Consider the following 26440-nt stretch of genomic DNA (forward strand, 5'->3'; position numbering starts at 1 on the left):
CCTCCGACAATTTTATTTTAGGTTTTGGAGTCCTTTTTTTACTGATATTTGGTGTTTTGGTTTTGACATGCTCTGTACTATGACATTGGGCATCGGCCTTGGCAGACGACGTTGCTGGCATTTCATCGTCTCGGCCATGACTAGTGGCAGCAGCTTCAGCACGAGGTGGAAGTGGATCTTGATCTTTCCCTAATTTTGGAACCTCAACATTTTTGTTCTCCATATTTTAATAGGCACAACTAAAAGGCACCTCAGGTAAACAATGGAGATGGATGGATACTAGTATACAATTATGGATGGACTGCTGAGTGCCGACACAGAGGTAGCTACAGCCGTGGACTACCGTACTGTACTGTGTCTGTTGCTAATATAGACTGGTTGATAATGAGATGTAGTATGTATGTATAAAGAAGAAAGAAAAAAAAACCACGGGTAGGTGGTATACAATTATAGACGGACTGCCGAGTGCCGACACAGAGGTAGCTACAGCCGTGGACTACCGTACTGTACTGTGTCTGCTGCTAATATAGACTGGTTGATAATGAGATGTAGTATGTATAAAGAAGAAAGAAAAAAAAACCACGGGTAGGTGGTATACAATTATGGATGGACTGCCGAGTGCCGACACAGAGGTAGCTACAGCCGTGGACTACCGTACTGTACTGTGTCTGCTGCTAATATAGACTGGATGATAATGAGATGTAGTATGTATAAAGAAGAAAGAAAAAAAAACCACGGGTAGGTGGTATACAATTATGGATGGACTGCCGAGTGCCGACACAGAGGTAGCTACAGCCGTGGACTACCGTACTGTACTGTGTCTGCTGCTAATATAGACTGGATGATAATGAGATGTAGTATGTATAAAGAAGAAAGAAAAAAAAACCACGGGTAGGTGGTATACAATTATGGATGGACTGCCGAGTGCCGACACAGAGGTAGCTACAGCCGTGGACTACCATACTGTACTGTGTCTGCTGCTAATATAGACTGGATGATAATGAGATGTAGTATGTATAAAGAAGAAAGAAAAAAAAAACACGGGTAGGTGGTATACAATTATGGACGGACTGCCGAGTGCCGACACAGAGGTAGCTACAGCCGTGGACTACCGTACTGTACTGTGTCTGCTGCTAATATAGACTGGATGATAATGAGATGTAGTATGTATAAAGAAGAAAGAAAAAAAAACCACGGGTAGGTGGTATACAATTATGGATGGACTGCCGAGAGCCGACACAGAGGTAGCTACAGCCGTGGACTACCGTACTGTACTGTGTCTGCTGCTAATATAGACTGGTTGATAATGAGATGTAGTATGTATGTATAAAGAAGAAAGAAAAAAAAACCACGGGTAGGTGGTATACAATTATGGACGGACTGCCGAGTGCCGACACAGAGGTAGCTACAGCCGTGGACTACCGTACTGTACTGTGTCTGCTGCTAATATAGACTGGATGATAATGAGATGTAGTATGTATGTATAAAGAAGAAAGAAAAAAAAACCACGGGTAGGTGGTATACAATTATGGACGGACTGCCGAGTGCCGACACAGAGGTAGCTACAGCCGTGGACTACCGTACTGTACTATGTCTGCTGCTAATATAGACTGGATGATAATGAGATGTAGTATGTATAAAGAAGAAAGAAAAAAAAACCACGGGTAGGTGGTATACAATTATGGATGGACTGCCGAGTGCCGACACAGAGGTAGCTACAGCCGTGGACTACCGTACTGTACTGTGTCTGCTGCTAATATAGACTGGATGATAATGAGATGTAGTATGTATAAAGAAGAAAGAAAAAAAAACCACGGGTAGGTGGTATACAATTATGGATGGACTGCCGAGTGCCGACACAGAGGTAGCTACAGCCGTGGACTACCGTACTGTACTGTGTCTGCTGCTAATATAGACTGGTTGATAATGAGATGTAGTATGTATGTATAAAGAAGAAAGAAAAAAAAACCACGGGTAGGTGGTATACAATTATGGATGGACTGCCGAGTGCCGACACAGAGGTAGCTACAGCCGTGGACTACCGTACTGTACTGTGTCTGCTGCTAATATAGACTGGTTGATAATGAGATGTAGTATGTATGTATAAAGAAGAAAGAAAAAAAAACCACGGGTAGGTGGTATACAATTATGGACGGACTGCCGAGTGCCGACACAGAGGTAGCTACAGCCGTGGACTACCGTACTGTACTGTGTCTGCTGCTAATATAGACTGGATGATAATGAGATGTAGTATGTATAAAGAAGAAAGAAAAAAAAACCACGGGTAGGTGGTATACAATTATGGATGGACTGCCGAGTGCCGACACAGAGGTAGCTACTGCCGTGAACTACCGTACTGTGTCTGCTGCGACTGGATGATAAATAATGATATAAAAAATATATATATATATCACTACTGCAGCCGGACAGGTATATATTATATAATGACGGACCTGCTGGACACTGTCTGTCAGCAGAATGAGTTTTTTATAGAATAAAAAAAAAAACACCACACAAGTCACACGACGAGTGTTTAACTTTTTCAGGCAATCACAATATAGTATACTATACTGGTGGTCAGTGTGGTCAGGTCACTGGTCAGTCACACTGGCAGTGGCACTCCTGCAGCAAAAGTGTGCACTGTTTAATTTTAATAATATGTACTCCTGGCTCCTGCTATAACCTATAACTGCTCCCCAGTCTCCCCCACAATTAAGCTGTGTGAGCACAGTCAGATATTATACATAGATGATGCAGCACACTGGGCTGAGCAGTGCACACAGATATGGTATGTGACTGAGTCACTGTGTATCGTTTTTTTCAGGCAGAGAACGGATTATATTAAATAAAACTGCACTGGTGGTCACTGGTCAGTGGTCAGTCACTAGTAAACTCTGCACTCTCTAGTACTCCTAAGCTCCAGTAAATCAAGTGTCTCTGTCTCAATCTCACTCTCTCTCTTCTAATCTAAATGGAGAGGACGCCAGCCACGTCCTCTCCCTATCAATCTCAATGCACGTGAGAAAATGGCGGCGACGCGCGGCTCCTTATATAGAATCCGAGTCTCGCGATAGAATCCGAGCCTCGCGAGAATCCGACAGCGTCATGATGACGTTCGGGCGCGCTCGGGTTAACCGAGCAAGGCGGGAAGATCCGAGTTGCTCGGATCCGTGTAAAAAAAGCTGAAGTTCGGGCGGGTTCGGATTCCGAGGAACCGAACCCGCTCATCTCTATGTGCTATAGGCTGTTTGCACCTACAGTATATCACTCATTGCTGTCTTGGGTAAAAGGGGCGATTTATCCGAGTTGCAAAAAGGGATGATTATTAGCTTTCGGGCCAAGGGCGGCAGTATTTCTGACACAGCGCAGTTTGTGAACTGTTTGTATGCTGCTGCAGTGAAGGTGTATCATGACTGTACAAAGGGCACCATTGCGAATAACCAATGTGGAAACGGCGGAGCACCACGTGCCAATTGATGTGAGAGGTGAACGGCTAAAAAGGTGTGTGAGGTGTATGAGGGCCGACCGACACGCTACAGTGGAGCAGCTCACCTTCACAATGACCCTGGGGGCTACCAGACGTGTGTCTAACACAGTGACGTGCGGTGGGGTGAGGCAGGTGAGGCAGAGCCTTTCCTGTCATTCTAACGTTTGTACCAGAGTTTTGATTGTATAAAGTATATGAAAAATACAAAGAATATGTTTGAATTATCTTCTTTGCATTATTCTAATCATTTTTATAGCTAAAACTCTGGAGTAAAAAGTCTATTGCAGGGGAGGCAGTGCCTCACCTGCTGACCTTTTCTGCACTTCTCAGATTAAGTTTATACTGCTGCACCTGTTTATAATGCCCAGATGTACTCTTTGGCTCATATATTGTGTTTAAATCTGGCTCTGGTGCTAGCCAGAGCCTCCTGAGCCATTTAGCTCACCGCACGTCCCTGGGACTCTAACATGACAGTTCATCCTGTCTAGCTGCTGTCCGTGCTGCACACGGCGGTTACTCGGGCCATTAGCTGGTGGTCATAATAATGTGACTTGACCGCGTACATAGCAGTTGTCAAAATAATTATACAGATAAATATTACTCTCATGCTCCCTTTAGACTACTTATTACAAGAGTATAATTATCTCCATTAGTAACTCAATGGGTGCGGTGCTGTTTCACCCACTTTAGACTGGTGTTTATTCAGTAGGTGCAAGTGTCTAAGATCAGTGAATGTGAATGCTGCTATATAGAAGTCTTTTATTTGGTCTTCAATACCGTGTAGGTGCTCTACCATTTTTGAAGTGCTTCCTCCATATGCTTCTACATATGCTGGTCTTTAATCGGTTTAGTTTGGTACAAAAATACAATATAAGAAGTAAGAAATAAATAATTTGATAGCTGTATTGGAAAAAAGTAAGGAACACACAGCCCACAAGGAGGCTGAGATCTGGGATATTAGGGTGCAAATAATGAATTCGCCATTTCTTATCCTAGAAGATCATCTGGTGCTTTCTTTTTAGTCTTGTCCAGCATCTGTCAGCCCAGCTTCTCTGTCATGTGTTGTGCCACTCGACCTACAATGGAAGTGACATTAGGGCAGTGGCGTCATGAGGCGGGTGCGGGGGGTGCGGCCCGCACCCGGGTGTCACCCTTCAGTGGGGTGACAGCAAACAAGAGCCTCACACCTGTCGCATTCCTACCATTACACTGACAATGTGTCAGAAAGCACGGACCCAGCCGCGGCGCACATGCACCTGCTCGGAGGGGGAGGGGGGGGGGGGGGGTTGCACGATCATAACTGTGCCGCGGCGTCCTCTTGTTATGATCGCATCCCCCTGCTGACTCAAATCGCTGCCTGAATACCGCCGCCGGGTCCGTACTGGCGGTTCCTGACAGTCTCCTCAGCCAGGATGCCGGTCGCTGTACGTCACTCCTCATGACGTCATCTTGCGCGCCGGCACCGCTTGCAGCTTGCCATTCTCCTCACTGCCGCCGGCCACGTTCTGCACACCGCAGCCCACTTCCTCCGCTGCCTAGGGCCGCCTACTACACCCCCCTCCGCTGCTCAGGTACTTACCCTGCTTCCCTATGTCCCTGTCACTGCTGTCACTCACTTTCCCTGCTGTCACTGTACCTCTGTCACTATACTTCAGTCACTGTCCCTGCTGTCACTGTCCCTGCTGTCACTATACCTCTCACTGTCCCTGCTGTCACGGTCCCTGCTGTCACTATACCTCTGTCACTGTCCCTGCTGTCACTGTCCCTCTGTCACTGCACCTCTGTCACTGTCCCTGCTGTCAGTATACCTCTGTCACTGTCCCTGCTGTCACTATACCTCTCACTGTCCCTGCTGTCACTATACCTCTGTCACTGTCCCTGCTGTCACTATACCTCTGTCACTGTCCCTGCTGTCACGGTCCCTGCTGTCACTATACCTCTGTCACTGGCCCTGCTGTCACTATACCTCTGTCACTGTCCCTGCTGTCACGGTCCCTGCTGTCACTATACCTCTGTCACTGTCCCTGCTGTCACCGCTGTCACTGTCCCTCTGTCACTGCACCTCTGTCACTGTCCCTGCTGTCAGTATACCTCTGTCACTGTCCCTGCTGTCACTATACCTCTGTCACTGCTGTCACCGCTGTCACTGTCCCTCTGTCACTGTCCCTGCTGTCACTATACCTCTGTCACTGTCCCTGCTGTCACTATACCTCTGTCACTGTCCCTGCTGTCACCGCTGTCACTGTCCCTCTGTCACTGCACCTCTGTCACTGTCCCTGCTGTCAGTATACCTCTGTCACTGTCCCTGCTGTCACTATACCTCTGTCACTGTCCCTGCTGTCACCGCTGTCACTGTCCCTCTGTCACTGCACCTCTGTCACTGTCCCTGCTGTCAGTATACCTCTGTCACTGTCCCTGCTGTCACTATACCTCTGTCACTGCTGTCACCGCTGTCACTGTCCCTCTGTCACTGCACCTCTGTCACTGTCCCTGCTGTCACTGTCCCTCTGTCACTGTCCCTCTGTCACTGTCCCTGCTGTCACTCTCCCTGTCCCTGAATTTTGGATAATACTGTGTGCTTTAATGTGAATTTTGGCTCAGTCAGTGTGCTACAATGTTAGTTTCGGCTCATTCAGTGTGCTACAATGTGAATTTAGGATCATTCAGTGTGTTACAATGTGAATTTCGGCTCATTCAGAGTGCTACAATGTGAATTTCGGATCATTCAGTGTGTTACAATGTGAATGTCAGCTCATTCAGTGTGCTACAATGTGAGTTTCGGCTCATTCAGTGTGCTACAATGTGAATGTCGGCTCATTCAGTGTGCTATAATGTGAATTTCGGCTCATTCAGTGTGCTACAATGTGAATTTCGGCTCATTCAGTGTGCTACAATGTGAGTTTCGGCTCATTCAGTGTGCAACAATGTGAGTTTCGGCTCATTCAGTGTGCTATAATGTGAGTTTCGGCTCATTCAGTGTGCTATAATGTGAATTTCGGATCATTCAGTGTGTTACAATGTGAATTTCGGCTCATTCAGAGTGCTACAATGTGAATTTCGGATCATTCAGTGTGCTATAATGTGAATTTTGGATCATTCTGTGTTCTATGATGTGAATTTCGGCTCATTCAGTGTGCTACAATATGAATTTCGGATCATTCAGTGTGTTACAATGTGAATTTCGGCTCATTCAGAGTGCTACAATGTGAATTTCGGATCATTCAGTGTGCTATAATGTGAATTTTGGATCATTCTGTGTTCTATGATGTGAATTTCGGCTCATTCAGTGTGCTACAATATGAATTTCGGATCATTCAGTGTGCTATAATGTGAATTTCGGCTCATTCAGTGTGCTATTATGTGAATTTCGGATCAATCTGTGTTCTATGATGTGAATTTCGGCTCATTCTGTGTTGTATAATGTGAATTTCGGCTCATACTCAATTATGGACATTATTCTGGTTGCATTTAATTTTAGCAATAAAATTGCTAAAATGCGCCACGCTGACAGTGAGCATGCAATCAAAGTGCGGTCGCATCCCTGAGGGACTGCACTTTCATTGGGGGCCGGCGTAGCAGGGTGTGGTTGGGAAAGGGGATCAGAGCTTTTTTGGGGCGGCTATGTGACATCACACGCACCCACTGCAACCCGAAAAATGGCGGTGCATTGCCTGCATACGCAGCCTAGCTACGTCTGCAGGGGGTCATCCTTCGTATCTGCTTCAGCGATGTGATCGCAAAATAATTGAAATCGCATCGCTGGATGCCAATTAGCATCCTGGACGGACCCCAGCATGCTACAGAAACGATTGCAGATTCTGCTTTTAAGCAGAATATGCAAACCAACCTAAATAGGGTCCTATGTCACTACTATTGCCATCGCATTCAGTGATATACAGGAATTATGACTTACAAGTAAAACTAGTACAAAAACATTTCTAAGGATTGCGTGTGGTGTGATATGGGAGAAGGTCCATGGGGGGGGTGACACCATGAGTTACCACACCGGGTGACACCAACCCTAGTGACGCCTCTGCATTAGGGCTCCGTTACATCAGCATCATGGGGTCAAAGGGTGTTTGCTGTTTTCCAATTGGCTAATGCCATGATAGTGGGTCATTTCAGGGATTGGGATTTAAGTACTCAGTGATTGATAGTTTAGTGAATAAGTAATTTAGGGAAAGTATGTAAAAACCGGAAATTTAAACCAGAAGTTTAATATAATAATAAAAATAAATATAATAAACACAATAACAAACATATTTGAAAATATATATATGGTTTGTGTGTCCAAGTTTCAATAGTGCCATTATGTTGCTACTCCCACGTTAATATCAGTGTTACATATGCATATGTGTATAATTTTATCATCATTTATAATATTGAGATGATATTTTAGGCTTTTGAATCAAACCATCAAGCCATATTCTGTAATATTGTACTATTGCCTAAGAGCAACATCTCCACATAAATTCTCATGCATGGTGCAGTAATTCTGGCTTGTCAGTTTGGCCAGTCTGAATATCACTATGTTGTAATTGACACACATTTCACTTGAACTTCTGACTTTTACTGTTATCCTGGAGATTATTTGGCTAGCATCAGATAATCTTGGGCACTGTCCATGTGAGTTGAAGTTATAGAAGTTGCTTTGATTAACTAACAAAACTTATACTGTAACAAAACACATTTCACCATGTGTTAGTTGATAAGGCTTCTATCTTCCAATTTATTTTAACTTTATTTAAAAAATACTGCTATAACGTGAGCTTTCCGAAGCTTTTGACTGATTAGATTGCTTACCACCAATACTCATAAAAAGCCATGTTAGGATTATATTTGTTGCATGGTTTTCAATTTCCCTTGGAATCAAGTATTCATGCAATCATACCGATTTGTCCTTTATACTGTGGAAAATGTTCTTTCCTGGCATGTCAGGTCCTGTGTGACTTGGCCTTGCCAGTAGTCTTTTTTCACTCCGAATGTGCAAAAACGCAAAAAAAAAAAAGCTTTTCTACTGTACACAGGTCACTGTGGGTTGCAACATTTGTACATCTGTGTGTCTGTAAAACAAATTCCTCTTTGGCCAAACTTTAACATCTCTAGTACACTAGGGGGGTCATTCTGACCCGTTCGCTCGCTGCGTTTTAACGCAGCAGAGCAAATGGATCCCTACTGCGCATGCGGCGACGCCGTAGTATGCCGGCGCATGCCAGGCGGCCAAAGGCTGTAGCAGGGATACGATCGCCTCTGCATGATTGACAGGCAGAGGCGATCGATTGGCGGGAGGGGGCGGAACGGCAGCATTTGGCCGCCGTTTCGTGGGTTTGGTCCGGCCAACACAGGCGTGGCCAGACCGAACGGGGGGCGGGCCGCAGCGGCTGCGTGACATCACACGCAGCCGCTGCGGGCCGGGGAGCGGTGAGTAGCTCCCGGCCAGCACGCTAAAGCTGCGCTGGTCGGGAGCTACTCCTGAAGTGCAAAGGCATCACCGCTGTGCGATGCCTTTGCACTTCTGCGAGGCGGGGGCCGGCACTGACATGCGGGGTGGACTAGCCCTGTGCTGGGAGTCCCCCCGCATGTCAGGGAAGAAGATCGTAGCTGTGCTAAATGTAGCACAGCTACGATCAACTTGGAATGACCCCCTATATGCATCATATGATGTAGAGACACCCTTTGTATGCGAACACATCTGTACATCACTTTAGGGCCTAGGAATTATTGTAAAAATAAATTTTGCCTTAAGTCGGCTCTGATCTGCTTCCTGGGGATGCGGTTAGCATCCCGACGGTGTGGATACCACTGGTCAGGTGACCGACGCCAAAATTGCAATACCACTCGGAATCCTGATGCAGGAAACCTGACCACCGACATCACAAAGGTAAGTATTGGGGTGACAGTTAGGGTTAGGGTTTGGGGCAGGTACAGTTAGGCACAACAGGGTGGGTTGGCCGTAGCTGCCACCCTCTATTCTTAGCCCTAGTCGCCACTCCCAGTGATTAGACGTAGCTGCCACCCCCACTATTTTAACCCTAGCCGCCATGCCAGGCAGGTTAAGGTTAGGGTAGGGGGCAGGGGAGAATCATAAATTAATTACCCTGTGGCATTCTAAAAGTCAGGATGCCGCGGTCAGTCATGTGACCGGTGGCTTCCCGACCTTTGTCATTTCCTATCACACACGTTTCCTGTACCACCCTTCTTAAACTGGGAAACAAGAGTCCTCTTTTCCAATAAAAGTTCAAATAAATAAAATGTTTTTTTTCACACAAACTATTGTATTTTAACAAACTTTTTTTTTGTGAAACTATAATCCCACTTGCAGACTTAACTTGCAATACATTGGAGTATCTATAATGGATACAGTGTGTGCGGGGCACACAGGCCCTGGAATCCACAGGGGACCAACCCGCACACATGGCCCCCATTTGTTTAATTCTTACCTCTCTGGAGTCCCCCGTCATAGCCATCCCTTCTCGGCAGCGCAATAGAGTCTAAACACTAGGGGGAACAAACTCTGTTGTGACTGGTGAAAACTCAGCAAACGTGGCATGGCGGCCATTTTTCTGGAGTTTTACGTATGCACATAAGGAAAACTCTCAGGAAAATGGCTGCCGCGCCGTGTTCCCGGAGGTCTGCACATGCGCAATAGAGTCTGTGCTTAGACTCTATTGCCGCTGCGGAGAAGGATGGCACTGCTGGGGGACTCCGGAGAGTTAAGAATGAAACTTTTTGCCTCGGTTAGAGAGGAGGGGGCCCCTGATGCAGAAGGCTTCACACGCGCCTTCTCCTCTCTTAAAACGCCCCTGTTGCAATACATTACAATCGAGCAGCTACCCTTTTTTATTGAGGACATGAGAGACAGCCTGAGATGTGATCTGATACTGCCTAAAAATTTTGTGCTTTTGATATAAACTCAAAAAGTTTATCCTTGCCAGCTATAGATTAATACTATTCCTGTTTCCTCTTTGTGTGTGTTCTAGCCAGAGCAGTATCTTGTTTATACAGTATCTCAACACATGTTGAACTATGAAATAACGCACTGGGTATGGGTGACCGGCGGCTCGGATCCCAGCGGTCGGCATACCGATGACGGATTCCCTGCTGTCAGAATGCCAACAGGTAGGAGAGCGCAACGAAGCCCCTTGCGGGCTCACTGTGTTCACCATGCCGCGGGCTCAGTGGCTCGCGACTCTCTGGGTATCGTGGACTCCCACAAGTGGTAATAGCCCCTGTTAGATGGGATTTCATCTGTCGGCATTTTCAGCGGTCGGAATTCCGGCGTCGGTATCCTAACCACCGGAATCGCAAAATAACTGTTGCCCTCTGCACCAAATCTGCTGATTGGAAACAGGGCCAAGCCTTATTCCTATTATCACCTTCCATTTCCCATATAATATTCCCCTTTCTCACACTTCTTGGGTTGAAAAAGTTACAAATGTTTCCTTCTGGCAGATGACATGGGGTCTAATATGAAATATAATTATCTTTCTCTCCATAAAATATGAAAGCGAAAAAACATTGAGTGAGAAGCTCTGGGCTGAAGGATCATTACAGCTCCCATATAAAGTTATACTGTGCCATGCATTTAAAATGTATTACAGCTTGCACTGAAATCACATCATATGGCAAAAAATGTAAATCAAAAGTAGCACTTGTCATAACACAAAATAGTCTTTGACAGGAAAAGTAATATAATGACAACACAAGTGGTAATTTGTTAATGTTACCATAAATTTAATGACATCATTTTTTTTTTTTTTTTTTTACTTTAAGGGAGTAAATTAAAAATGTATTCATTAAATATTACTCCACGGGCGATGAAACAGGCTGTCTTTTATTAAGCTAAAAGTCGTAAAATTAATATTCTCACAGGAATGACATCTGAAACATGCGTGGAGATTTATAGCTAAAATTCTCAAATGTTAATGTTAGAGTGGAAAACTGAAATCTAGCGCTGCGACCGTATTAAGTTGAGAAGTATTGTCATAAAAATAGCACAAATGAAGATAATGAAATACTTGCCAACTGCTGATCATTTTCAGGGATGATCCCATGCTCGTGAAAATGTTTACCCCTGGCAATGTGCAGTAACATCTTTAACACTGCAGAGTAGTATACCTGAGTAACCATTAACCCTATCTTGTTTCCAGCATTTTCATTTCAGTGTTGCAAGAGTTTGATGTTGCAAAGCAGTATTTATTGTGATATGTAACTATTAGAGATGTGCGGCGGACACTTTTTGGGTTTTGTGTCTTGCTTTTGGATCTAGATCTCCGCTTGTGTTTTCGATCTGGATTGGTTTTGCCAAAACCACCCTTTCGGATTTTGGTTTTGGTTTTGGATCTGAAAGATTTTGGGGAAAAAAACATAAAAACAGCTAAAATAACAGAATTTGGGGGTAATTTTGCTCCTACGGTATTATTAACCTCAATAACATTCTTTTCCACTCATTTCCTATCTATTCTGAACACCTCACACCTCACAATATTGTTTTTAGGCCAAAAGGTTGTACCGAGGTCGCTGGATGACTAAGCTAAGCGACACAAGTGGGCGGCACAAACACCTGGCCCATCTAAGAGTGGCACTGCAGTGTCAGACAGAATGGCATTTTTAAAAACTAGGCCCCAAAGAGCACATAATGCAAAGAAAAAAAAGAGGTGCAACGAGGTCACTGGATTACTAAGCTAAGAGACACAAGTGGGCGGCACAAACACCTGGCCCATCTATGAGTGGCACTGCAGTTACAGACAGGATGGCACCATTAAAAACTATGCCCCAAAGAGCACATCATCCAAAGAAGAAAAAGAGGTGCAACGAGGTCGCTGGATGACTAAGCTAAGTGACACAAGTGGGTGGCACAAACACCTGGCCCATGTAGGAGTGGCACTGCAGTGTCAGACAGGATGGCACTTTTAAAAACTAGGCCCCAAACAGCACATAATGCAAAGAAGGAAAAGAGGTACAAGATGGAATTGTCCTTGGGCCCTCCCACCCACCCTTATGTTGTATAAACAGGACATGCACACTTTAACAAACCAATCATTTCAGCGACAGGGTCTGCCATACGACTGTGGATGAAATTATTGATTTGTTTGGGCCCCCCACCAAAAAAAGAAGCAATTAATCTCTCCTTGCACAAACTGGCTCTACAGAGGCAAGATGTCGTCCTCATCCTCAGATCCCCCCCTTACCCTTCAGTGTTTACATTCTCTTCCTCACAGAGGAATAATATTCAAACAAACAAAACCACGTCATTTAGGTGTCAGTGGACTGCTTACGCTATTACCCAAAGTTTCTGAATTTGAGAATGACTTATGATGAATGCGCTGCAGGTGACGTATAAGGGAGAATGTTACAAGGTGGTAAACGTCCTTTCCCCTACTTATTATGGATAAACAAAGGCAATATATGGCTTGACACCTGTTGTCTGGATTTGTGGAGAAATAATTCCACAACAAAGAGGTGGATTTTTGGTATCTTGCCCAGGCATGACAATGGGCTTTTTTATCCCATGGCCAACAACTGTCTCCACTGGTGCCTTATTCAAACAAACCACATCACCATCAGAATCCTCATTGTCAACTTCCTCCGCAGTGCCAGCTACACCCATATCCTCCTCATCATGGTGTACTTCTAGAGTGATGTCCTCAATCTCAATATCAGCAACTGGACTAGTGGTGCTCTTCCCAGCACTAGCAGGGGTTGTGCAAATGGTGGTAGGAACCTCCTCTTCCCATACAGGGTTGTGAAGGTCAGGCCTAGATATCGCAACCGCAGACAGTGCCAGCACCCCTGTATTTTTACAACACCCCTGTAATTTTACTGCATACAAGGCGGGGCCAGTGTACATTGATTTTCACTGCACCCTAGAATAATTATAGTATACAAGACAGGGCTAGTGTACATTAATTTTTTTCTGAGGATTTGCTTTGAGAAATGAGTGTGGATTGAAAGAACCATAAGGAAGAGAAAAGACCCACCTACTTTGCATCTATACAAGGTTTTGTGTGTGAGTGTCTTGCTGAAGGGGGCAACCCCTGATTCTCATCTAGCTCTGGAGTTATGTTATGTGTTCACATACAAGTTTTCTTCTTGTGAGTCCTTTATTGGAGGGGGCATCCCCTGACTCTGATATCCTGCACTGATGCGATTGAATTATTCTATGTGCCCCTACACAAGCTTTCACTTGTGAGTTCTATATTGAAGGGGGCATCCCCTGAAATTCATATGGTGACGGTTCTCTAAGTAAAATCCACTCCCTATTTTTATCATTGTTGAGTGATTGGATTTAGGGGTATAGAACCCCGATTGAAACTCATCATTATTAGTGAGGTGCTACTTCCTCATTTGAATGTGCAATCTTACCCAACAGTATTACACGAGGATTTGTGTTTTTGTTCTCTTTCATGTTATACATCATTTAAAGAGACAAGTGGAACATCTCAAGAATCACATAAACCAGGGGAGTACATTTATCCTTTCTATTATATATTGTTTTAGTTTAGGCGCACATATATACCAGAGATAATTTGTTTTTCTTGTACTAATCCCATACATTGCTCGGATTTTGTTTCCCACCACCTGTGATCTGGACCCGGCCTCAACCAAGCTTATAATAGGTTGTATGGATATAATTGGTCCTGTCTTTGCAAAAATTGTTCAATGCTCTTTGCAGACAGGCATTTTTCCTGGACCCCTAAAGGAAGCAATTGTTAGACCGCTTCTTAAAAAACCTTATTTATATCCCGACTGCATGACCAACTACAGACGGGTATCAAACCTTCGTTTCCTAGGAAAGGTTATTGAGAAAGTGGTTGCAAATCAACTGGAAACCCGCCTGACAACCCATGATATTTATGATCCATTCCAATCAGGATTCAGGAGAAGACATAGCACTGAAACAGCCCTGGTGTGTGGGTTAAATGATCTCCTGATGGCAAGAGACAGAGGTGACTGTTCAATATTAATCCTTCTGGATCTCTCAGCAGCATTTGATACCGTGGACCATGGGCTTCTGATTGAGCGACTGATACATTTCTGTGGTATGGATGGCACAGTCCTAAGCTGATTCAAATCATTTCTCACAGGCAGGTCACAGAGAGTATCGTCTGGATTATACTCACCACCACCAGTGTCATTGCCATGTGGTGTCCCACAAGGTTCTATACTATCCCCCATGCTTTTTGCAGTATACATGCTCCCATTGGGCGAAATAATAAGACGCCATGGCCTGGTCTACCACTGCTATGCAGATGATACACAACTGTACTTGTCCTTTGCTCCGGGCACTGATAACCCAATAGCAACCCTAAATGGCTGTCTAGCTGAGCTACAGGAGTGGATGAGCGCAAGTTGGCTGCGACTGAACTCGGATAAAACAGAGGTCCTTATGATACAACCGCAACATCAAAGGACAAGACTGCAGCATAGCCAACCAACTGGACTTACACTCGGGGATTCAGAATTACAGGCCAGTGATCGTGTGCGGAATCTTGGCGTTGTCCTGGATGGTGGCTTGACACTTAAACATCAGATATCAGCCACAATCAAATCCTCATTCTTTCACCTGAGGAACATAGCCAGAATCAAGCACTTAATTCCATCAGATGATCTGCCAAAAGTCATACATGCATTTGTATCATCTCGATTAGACTACTGTAATGCCCTCTACCTTGGTCTCCCAGCAAAAGAATTGCACCGCTTACAGCTGGTGCTAAACACAGCTGCCAGGCTGTTAACCAACCAGCCCCGTTCTAGCCACATAACACCCATCCTCTACTCCCTTCACTGGCTGCCTGTACGATGGCGAATCATCTTCAAGATTGGCATACTCAGTTTCAAAGCATTACATGACCAGGGCCCAAGGTACCTGAAGCAGCTTCGGACCCCCGTTCTGCCCCACTCGATTACTGCGATCTGTAGATGAAGGACTTTTAGCAGTACCTAGAATCTGCCGTAATTCATCTGGGGGTCGGGCTTTTAGTCATGTGGCTCCGACTCTATGGAACTCACTTCCCCGCACAGTGCGAGAGGCCCCAACTATAGAATCCTTCAAAAGTAGACTCAAGACTTTCCTGTTTACTCAAGCATTTCCATAATGTCCCTTTTAGTATCTTCATGCTTCTGTATTTTATGAAAATGTACTTCATTATTTTCTGTACTGTATTATGCTATGTATCTGTTAAGCACCTTGAGTCCTATTGGAGAAAGAGCGCTATATAAATAAAATTATTATTATTATTATTATTATTATTATTATTATTATACATGCCTCTCAGAACAGCAGAACACAGAATGATAGTTGTTCTGTTTTGAGAGGCATACTAGGAATAAGTAACTGGAGGGTATTCTGATCCGTGCAGAAAATGTTTTGAGGATGTATGTTTCTGGAAACAATTAAGTCATCTGCTGACTCAGCCAAGTAGACGAAATCAACTCTGCATTTTCAAAGAAATTCTGAAAACATGGGTTTTTGGTGGGAGGTTGAGGACCAGATTTTGGAAACTTTGGTCTAAACCTCAATGAACAGCCTTCCCCGGGTTCTTCACTGCATTACAAGAAAACAGAACTAGAGTTGGGACTACTCAAGATAATCAATCTTCTATAGATAGTATCACGGGTGTTTCCACATACTTGGGAACAAATGTGTGGTAGGTGCCAATGGCGCAACCCTCCTGTGCTGCCTATGTAGATTTTCTCAGGTCTCCCCTTGACCTCAAAAGGGATATTGTGCAGAGTGTGGTAATCTACAACTGGCGCTGGTTGTAGATTACCACACTCTGCTCATTTTCCACATACTTGTCTGCATACCTCCAATCCTTTAAACCAGGCTTGGCCAACCTGTGACTCTCCAGCTATTGTAAAACTATAAGTCCCACCATGCCCTGTCACAGTTTTGTTATTAGGGAATGCAAAAGGCATGCTGGGATGTGGAGTTTCCCAACAGCTGGAGAGGCATAAGTTGGCCAACCCTGCTTTAAACAGTTGAAAGATCTGCACAAGCTAAATTTTTCCTCTTCCTTTCTCCCTCTTGCTCTTTAACAACATATCTAAGGGCCTAATTCAGACCTGATCACTGTGCTGCAAATTTTCAGAGGTCTGCGATCAGATAGTTGCCGCCCAGAGAGAGTGAAAACCCGCCCCGTCCAGGTGTGCGAATGCATGTGTACGCCGTGCAAATATTACGCCAGACAGCGGACAGCTACAAACCCGTTCTCAACTCACTCACCATCTAATGATTTTTCCAGTGTGTGCAGTCTGTGTGTAGCCCAGGACTTACTCCTACAGTGCGATAGAATCAGGCTGATCGGGGTCGGAGCTGACGTCACACACCCACCCTGAAAACCCTTTAACACGCCTGCGTTTCTTCAGACACTCCCTGGAAATGTCCAGTTACCACCCACAAACGTCCTCTTCCTTTCAATCACCTCGCGAATGCCTATCGCTCGAAATTTTCGCACCATCCTGTCGCTGTTTGGCGACACGCCTGTGGATTGCGGTGCATACGCTGTGCGAATTCACACATCATCGATGAGGTCTGAATCAGGCCTAATTGAGGTAAATATGAAATGGAAGAGGGATATGTGTTTAAACTTAAATTACAGTATGTTAAGTCTTTAATCAAAAAGTACTGTCAGGTTCTGTCAGAGTAATGTACGGTATAAATTATTGGTTGAAGTGTATACAATTAAGGAATTAAAGTTTCTAAAATATTGCAATAAATTGTCAATCTTATTATTATTATTATTATTAAGTATAAAACTAATACTAATGATTGCAAAAATAATTTTCCAGGCTAGAGCAATTTTGCTTCCAAAGATCTTTTTTCAAAATGCAAACAATTCATTATCTTAAATAACAAAGTTGCTCTTCAACTTGATAATATGTACATACACAGTGCTGCCAATTTTTATTAATGTCTTCAAAAGTCACAGTGAAACTTTCTATCCATCTGCTCATTGTATAATGAAGTTACTGTAACATCCTTGGTTTTAATCCAACAACATTTAACGGATGAAAATTCCACTTTAGCTGCTGTTACAATGATTTGACGTAGAATTTGATAGTTTAACATTTCAGGAACATATTTGCAACATTAACCCCAGGTGTTACACTCATTTGTGCTAATTTGCACACATTTGCAGTTAATGTTAATACAATGCATGTAAGAAAAAGTAACAAGATACCATAGCTTCTAACATCATCAGACCCAGTCACATTTAAGTTGCGTCCCGGTGTACTACAGCTGTCGTGCATTTTTGCAGAGTGCATGAAATACAAACTTTGTGATGCCACCAGTAGCAGTGTGCTTAATGTAGCAGACATTCCACAAGAACAGAAGTAGGGCCAAACTCACGACTTCTAGAGGAAGGTTTCAAAAAGGTGCCATGGGTAAGCCTGTGTATCAAGTAATACTTGTTCTGGTATCGCCATCTCAAAATGGTGGCATTGCATTAATATCATCAGAAATAAGCTTTATTCTTTGAATTAAGCATTTTTGAATGAATGGAAGTCTTCGTTTTTTGTTAATAAATATAATCTGAATCATGCACTATTTTCTGATACAGAGTTACAGTATATGAGATAGGTGTTTTTGGGCAAATGGAAGCTCCTCCTCCCCACAAGTTTCTGCCTGCAGGTATAACTCATACTAGATTGGTTGAGTGGCTCTTATATACCATCAAATTCAATGTTTATATGTAATATTAGCACATTACATACATTACTGTATGTACTAATACAGCTTTCCCACCAAAATCCCGGGTCTGACCTGGTATTTGGAACAGGGTTCAAAGCCAGGTCAGAACCAGGATTTACCCCATTTCCACAGCAGGCCCGACCTGGGATATAATCTCTAAGCATTGTAGACAGTGGACGGAGAGCAGCAGCAGGCGGGTAGAAACCGGAGTCGGATGGGCGGATGGAGACCGGCAGTGGGAGGAGTGCCAGGAGACCAGCGGCGGGCGGGTGGTCTCCAAGAGCTATAAACAGTGGACTGAAGACAGATGGCGGACAGCAGGCATCATCAGGCAGTGGATTTTGAGATAATCACCAGGCTGTAAACAGGTTATAAGGGTCAGATGACCCAGGTAAACAATTTCCACTGCAACTCACTCGGGAAATAAACTCTGCTTGTTGCCATAGTAAAAATCCCAGGTCCCTCTTCCCGCGATTATTGACTTGTTGGCGTTTCCACTGAGAAAAATCCCGGGATGGTGTGCATTCATGTGCAAAATCCCGGTAATTTCATGTCAGTGGAAGAGAGCTATACGTTGACGCTGGTGCACACATCACTGTAGTATAAACTGAATGTTTAATTATTCCTCAATAGATAAAATTAAATGAAGTGCAAACAACTAATTAAAGGCATTTTACTGCATAGATAGTCACTATTAAAAAAGAGACATTTAAAAAATGTCTAAAAACTATTACTGAGATCCTGGTCCTGGACAGTAGTACCATTTGTAAATTTTTGGAACTTATTGAAACTGAAATTTCATGATACAGTACATGCTATATGATTATTAAGAGTGAGATGTACAGTAAATGCAATTTTCATCTTATTTTCAAACACATCCAGCTGGAGGGGTTTGTGTTAGGGGTCCTCACAATTGTGATACTGTTCTAAAAATTTCATTTATCTCTAGTATTACAAAATTTGCACTTTTTCGACCTTCAGAAATGTCTTATAATATGTGTGCACCGGGAGCCATGTTATTGCAGCGTTAGTGTAAACATAAGCGGATGAACAGTCCAAATGCTTAACCCAGAGGTTCCCAAACTCGGTTCTCAAGGCACCCCAACAGTCCAGGATTTAGGTATAGCCATGGCTCAGCACAGATGGTTAAATTCGATTGACTGAGGTGCTAATTAAGTCACCTGTGGCCAAGCATGGATACATTTTAAACCTGGACCGTTGGAGTGCCTTGAAGACCTCGTTTGGGAACCTCTGGCTTAACCAGTGAGATGTTTTATTGGTAGCAGTTCAGAGTCAGAATCAGGATCAATTTTATTGGCCAAGTATACCTCCGTATACCCGGAATTTGTCTCTGGTTATCGTTTACTGCACGCCAAGAAACTCTCATAAATAAACATCATACATTCTACAGTACATAAATAATAAAAAGAGATGTCCTATTATAAAAGTTGAATAGTACAAAACTAAGCAGACACTTCCATCAATTGTTCAGCAAACGAATTGCCTGCGGGAAAAAAAATATTTTGATGTCTGGAGGTTTTTACAGGCAGCGATCTGTAGCGCCCGCCTGACAGAAGCAGTTGGAACAGGGAACAACCAGGGTGCTACTGATCCTTATATATTACTTGACCACTTCCTCACTGTAGACAAATACAGCTTCTGAACAGATGGTACTGTAGCTCTGCCCCAATAATCCTTTCCGCTGTTATAAAAACACTTTGAAGCCTATGCCTATCACAATCTGTTGAATGCTGACTCAAACTAGACTATAACCGAAGAACATAACACAGACTCGATTATAGCAGAATAAATAAGAGGGAGGGAAGTTAAACTTTTTACGCTGTCGCAAAAAGTATAATATCTGCTGAGCTTTTTTGACATAGTATTAATATAGGGCAGCCACTTAGGGTCTTGTACAATTGAAGTCCCCAAAAAGTTAAAGGAATCTACCATAGTTATAACATTGCCAGCGATCGCAGAAGCTGAACACTTCCTAAAGTCCACAACCATCTCTACCATTTTAAGCAGATTTAACTCCAGGTTGGCCAACTAGTCCACCTCTCTTCTTGTCCCCAACCTTAAACAAACAGATTGCTCACCAGCGACACAGCCATTGGTATACAGAGAGAAAAGCATGGGGGAAAGGACACACCCTTGGGGGGCCTTGTGATAAACCTACGTACACTCGAAGTAACATATTCTGCTTTCACATAGTGGGACAGATGTATTAACCTGTAGAAGGGATAAAGAAGTGATAAACCAGTGATAAGCGCAATGTGATAACGCACCATCCAATCCAGCTGACTGGCTGGTGTTTTATCACCGTGCGCTTATCACCGCTTTATCACTTCTTTATCCCATCTCCAGGCTTAATACATCTACCCCATTGTCTCTTATCTGTCAGAAAATCAACAATTCATTCACAGATAGTTACCGAAACCCCCAAATTCAACAATTTGCAGAACAATATCCCTGAAACAATCGTGTTGAATGATGAACTGAAGTCAATGAACAGGACCCTCGCCTATGTTCCAGGCAGGTTATCATGTTGCAAAATATGATGCAGCCCCATGTTGACAGCATCCCAACTGATTTATTCACCCGATAGGCAAACTGCAAGCAGTCCAGGTGAGGACCTGCTGTCACTTTCGGATTGTTCAGCACTAAACGTTCCAACATTTTCACGGCTACTGATGTCAGAGCAATTGGTCTATATACAGTACATTTAAACTTAAAATGGCAGATTTCTTAGGTACACTTAAAACAGGAAGGAACTATGCACAATTCCAAAAAGCTATTGAAGATCATCATGAAAACAGGGGTCAGTTGCTCAGCACAAGATTTCAGGACAGATGGTGATACGCCATCCGGACCGGGAACCTTCCTGGGATTTAACAATCGCTCAGCCATCTCTGCCTGACCTGCCTGCAATCTACAGGAACTCCTAGTCCCAATTAGAGTAGTTGTAAGGGAATCCATCATAACTTTAGATTCAGGCCTTTCAAAGCTGCAGTAAAAAACATTCAACTCGTCAGCCAATTTCCAGCCCATAACAGCATGGCTGGGTGGTTTCTTATAATTTGTAATAGTCTGCATGCCTCTCCACACAGACACAGGATCATTAGCTGAAAAGTTGTTGATCAGCGTAGCATTAAAGCTTTTTTTAGCAGCCAAAATCAAGTGTTTCTGGCCTGCGTGTACAAGACCCTATCCCCGATAACATAAACCTCCTCCTTGGTACAACACAGCTGCCCAAGCCTAGAACTAAATCATGCTTTATTATTGCTAAAATGTGGAAATATTTTAATGGTACACACATTTTCTCACAGAAACTAATATATGATGTCACAATATCTGTTAAATCATCCAAATCATTGGCAAAAGCCTCAAAAACACCCCAGTCCATATAGTTAAAACTAGTGATGAGCGGGTTCGGTTTCTCGGAAACCGAACCCCCCCGAACTTCACACTTTTTACACGGGTCCGAGGCAGACTCGGATCTTCCCGCCTTGCTCGGTTAACCCGAGCGTGCCCGAACGTCATCATCCCGCTGTCGGATTCTCGCGAGGCTCGGATTCTATCGCGAGACTCGGATTCTATATAAGGAGCCGCGCGTCACCGCCATTTTCACACGTGCATTGAGATTGATAGGGAGAGGAGGTGTCTGGCGTCCTCTCCGTTTAGATAGAGAGTGAGACACTTGATTTACTGGAGCATTAGGAGTACTCAGAGAGTGCAGAGTTTTGCTGATAGTTATACTAGTGACCACCAGTTTTATTTATTATTTAATATAATCCGTTCTCTGCCTGAAAAAAAACGATACACAGTCACATACCATATCTGTGCTCAGCCTCAGTGTGCTGCATGATAATATCATCTATGTATATCTGACTGTGCTGAGTAGTGCTCACTGCTCACACAGCTTAATTGTGGGGGAGACTGGGGAGCAGTTATAGCAGGAGTACATATTTAACAGTGCACACTTTTGCTGCCAGAGTGCCAGTGTGACTGACCAGCAGTGACCACCAGTATATTGTCTGCCTGAAAAAGTTAAACACTCGTGTGGTGTTTTTTTTTTTTATTCTATAAACGCATTCTGCTGACAGTGTCCAGCAGGTCCGTCATTCATTATATTTCTATCTTCTTCATACAAGTAGTTTAGGAGTCTGCAGTGCTGACAGTGTCCAGCAGGTCCGTCATTATACAATATATACCTGTCCTGCAGTAGTGATATATATATATTTTTTATATCATTATCATCCAGTCTATACTAGCAGACGCAGTACGGTAGTCCACGGCTGTAGCTACCTCTGTGTCGGCAGTCGCTCGTCCATAATTGTATACCTACCTGTGGTGGGTTTTTTTTTTCTATCTTCTTCATACTAGTAGTTTAGGAGTCTGCAGTGCTGACAGTGTCCAGCAGGTCCGTCATTATACAATATATACCTGTCCTGCAGTAGTGATATATATATATTTTTTATATCATTATCATCCAGTCTATACTAGCAGACGCAGTACGGTAGTCCACGGCTGTAGCTACCTCTGTGTCGGCAGTCGCTCGTCCATAATTGTATACCTACCTGTGGTGGGTTTTTTTTTCTATCTTCTTCATACTAGCAGTTTAGGAGTCTGCAGTGCTGACAGTGTCCAGCAGGTCCGTCATTATACAATATATACCTGTCCTGCAGTAGTGATATATATATATTTTTTATATCATTATCATCCAGTCTATACTAGCAGACGCAGTACGGTAGTCCACGGCTGTAGCTACCTCTGTGTCGGCAGTCGCTCGTCCATAATTGTATACCTACCTGTGGTGGTTTTTTTTTTTCTATCTTCTTCATACTAGTAGTTTAGGAGTCTGCAATGCTGACAGTGTCCAGCAGGTCCGTCATTATACAATATATACCTGTCCTGCAGTAGTGATATATATATATATATTTTTTATATCATTATCATCCAGTCTATACTAGCAGACGCAGTACGGTAGTCCACGGCTGTAGCTACCTCTGTGTCGGCAGTCGCTCGTCATCCATAAGTATGCTAGTATCCATCCATCTCCATTGTTTACCTGAGGTGCCTTTTAGTTGTGCCTATTAAAATATGGAGAACAAAAATGTTGAGGTTCCAAAAATAGGGAAAGATCAAGATCCACTTCCACCTCTTGCTGAAGCTGCTGCCACTAGTCATGGCCGAGACGATGAAATGCCATCAACGTCGTCTGCCAAGGCCGATGCCCAATGTCATAGTACAGAGCATGTAAAATCCAGAACACCAAATATCAGTAAAAAAAGGACTCAAAAATCTAAAATAAAATCGTCGGAGGAGAAGCGTAAACTTGCCAATATGCCATTCACCACACGGAGTGGCAAGGAACGGCTGAGGCCCTGGCCTATGTTCATGGCTAGTGGTTCAGCTTCACATGAGGATGGAAGCACTCAGCCTCTCGCTAGAAAAATGAAAAGACTTAAGCTGGCAAAAGCACAGCAAAGAACTGTGCGTTCTTCGAAATCACAAATCCACAAGGAGAGTCCAATTGTGTCGGTTGCGATGCCTGACCTTCCCAACACTGGACGTGAAGAGCATGCGCCTTCCACCATTTGCACGCCCCCTGCAAGTGCTGGAAGGAGCACCCGCAGTCCAGTTCCTGATAGTCAGATTAAAGATGTCAGTGTTGAAGTACAACAGGATGAGGAGGATATGGGTGTTGCTGGCGCTGAGGAGGAAATTGACAAGGAGGATTCTGATGGTGAGGTGGTTTGTTTAAGTCAGGCACCCGGGGAGACACCTGTTGTCCGTGGGAGGAATATGGCCATTGACATGCCTGGTGAAAATACCAAAAAAATCAGCTCTTCAGTGTGGAAGTATTTCAACAGAAATGCGGACAACATTTGTCAAGCCGTGTGTTGCCTTTGTCAAGCTGTAATAAGTAGAGGTAAGGACGTTAACCACCTCGGAACATCCTCCCTTATACGTCACCTGCAGCGCATTCATCATAAGTCAGTGACAAGTTCAAAAACTTTGGGCGACAGCGGAAGCAGTCCACTGACCAGTAAATCCCTTCCTCTTGTAACCAAGCTCACGCAAACCACCCCACCAACTCCCTCAGTGTCAATTTCCTCCTTCCCCAGGAATGCCAATAGTCCTGCAGGCCATGTCACTGGCAATTCTGACGAGTCCTCTCCTGCCTGGGATTCCTCCGATGCATCCTTGCGTGTAACGCCTACTGCTGCTGGCGCTGCTGTTGTTGCTGCTGGGAGTCGATGGTCATCCCAGAGGGGAAGTCGTAAGACCACTTTTACTACTTCCACCAAGCAATTGACTGTCCAACAGTCCTTTGCGAGGAAGATGAAATATCACAGCAGTCATCCTGCTGCAAAGCGGATAACTGAGGCCTTGGCATCCTGGGCGGTGAGAAACGTGGTTCCGGTATCCATCATTACTGCAGAGCCAACTAGAGACTTGTTGGAGGTACTGTGTCCCCGGTACCAAATACCATCTAGGTTCCATTTCTCTAGGCAGGCAATACCGAAAATGTACACAGACCTCAGAAAAAGACTCAACAGTGTCCTAAAAAATGCAGTTGTACCCAATGTCCACTTAACCACGGACATGTGGACAAGTGGAGCAGGGCAGACTCAGGACTATATGACTGTGGCAGCCCACTGGGTAGATGTATTGACTCCCGCCGCTAGAACAGCAGCGGCGGCACCAGTAGCAGCATCTCGCAAACGCCAACTCTTTCCTAGGCAGGCTACGCTTTGTATCACCGCTTTCCAGAATACGCACACAGCTGAAAACCTCTTACGGCAACTGAGGAAGATCATCGCAGAATGGCTTACCCCAATTGGACTCTCCTGTGGATTTGTGGCATCGGACAACGCCAGCAATATTGTGTGTGCATTAAATCTGGGCAAATTCCAGCACGTCCCATGTTTTGCACATACCTTGAATTTGGTGGTGCAGAATTATTTAAAAAACGACAGGGGCGTGCAAGAGATGCTGTCGGTGGCCCGAAGAATTGCGGCACACTTTCGGCGTACAGGCACCACGTACAGAAGACTGGAGCACCACCAAAAACGCCTGAACCTGCCCTGCCATCATCTGAAGCAAGAAGTGGTAACGAGGTGGAATTCAACCCTCTATATGCTTCAGAGGTTGGAGGAGCAGCAAAAGGCCATTCAAGCCTATACAACTGAGCACGATATAGGAGGTGGAATGCACCTGTCTCAAGCGCAGTGGAGAATGATTTCAACGTTGTGCAAGGTTCTGCAACCTTTTGAACTTGCCACACGTGAAGTCAGTTCAGACACTGCCAGCCTGAGTCAGGTCATTCCCCTCATCAGGCTTTTGCAGAAGAAGCTGGAGACATTGAAGGAGGAGCTAACACAGAGCGATTCCGCTAGGCATGTGGGACTTGTGGATGGAGCCCTAAATTCGCTTAACAAGGATTCAAAGGTGGTCAATCTGTTGAAATCAGAGCACTACATTTTGGCCACCGTGCTCGATCCTAGATTTAAAACCTACCTTGGATCTCTCTTTCCGGAAGACACAAGTCTGCAGGGGTTCAAAGAACTGCTGGTGAGAAAATTGTCAAGTCAAGCGGAACGCGACCTGTCAACATCTCCTCCTTCACATTCTCCCGCAACTGGGGGTGCGAGGAAAAGGCTCAGAATTCCGAGCCCACCCGCTGGCGGTGATGCAGGGCAGTCTGGAGCGACTGCTGATGCTGACATCTGGTCCGGACTGAAGGACCTGACAACGATTACGGACATGTCGTCTACTGTCACTGCATATGATTCTCTCCCCATTGAAACAATGGTGGAGGATTATATGAGTGACCGCATCCAAGTAGGCACGTCAGACAGTCCGTACTTATACTGGCAGGAAAAAGAGGCAATTTGGAGGCCCTTGCACAAACTGGCTTTATTCTACCTAAGTTGCCCTCCCACAAGTGTGTACTCCGAAAGAGTGTTTAGTGCCGCCGCTCACCTTGTCAGCAATCGGCGTACGAGGTTACATCCAGAAAATGTGGAGAAGATGATGTTCATTAAAATGAATTATAATCAATTCCTCCGTGGAGACATTCACCAGCAGCAATTGCCTCCACAAAGTACACAGGGAGCTGAGATGGTGGATTCCAGTGGGGACGAATTGATAATCTGTGAGGAGGGGGATGTACACGGTGATATATCGGAGGATGATGATGAGGTGGACATCTTGCCTCTGTAGAGCCAGTTTGTGCAAGGAGAGAT

General features: G+C 44.4%; 1 long non-coding RNA gene across 1 annotated transcript in view; it reads left to right on the forward strand.

Moving 5' to 3' along the window:
• The first annotated feature begins 4785 nt into the window (after positions 1-4785).
• LOC135016193 (uncharacterized) overlaps positions 4786-26440 on the forward strand; it is a 321242-nt gene continuing 299587 nt past the window's right edge. The window contains exon 1 of the long non-coding RNA XR_010214378.1: positions 4786-5058. This is a non-coding gene — a long non-coding RNA (uncharacterized LOC135016193). The remainder of the gene's footprint in view (positions 5059-26440) is intronic.

The sequence above is a fragment of the Pseudophryne corroboree genome, chromosome 1 (genome assembly GCF_028390025.1).
Source record: "Pseudophryne corroboree isolate aPseCor3 chromosome 1, aPseCor3.hap2, whole genome shotgun sequence".
Lineage (NCBI taxonomy): Eukaryota > Metazoa > Chordata > Amphibia > Anura > Myobatrachidae > Pseudophryne > Pseudophryne corroboree.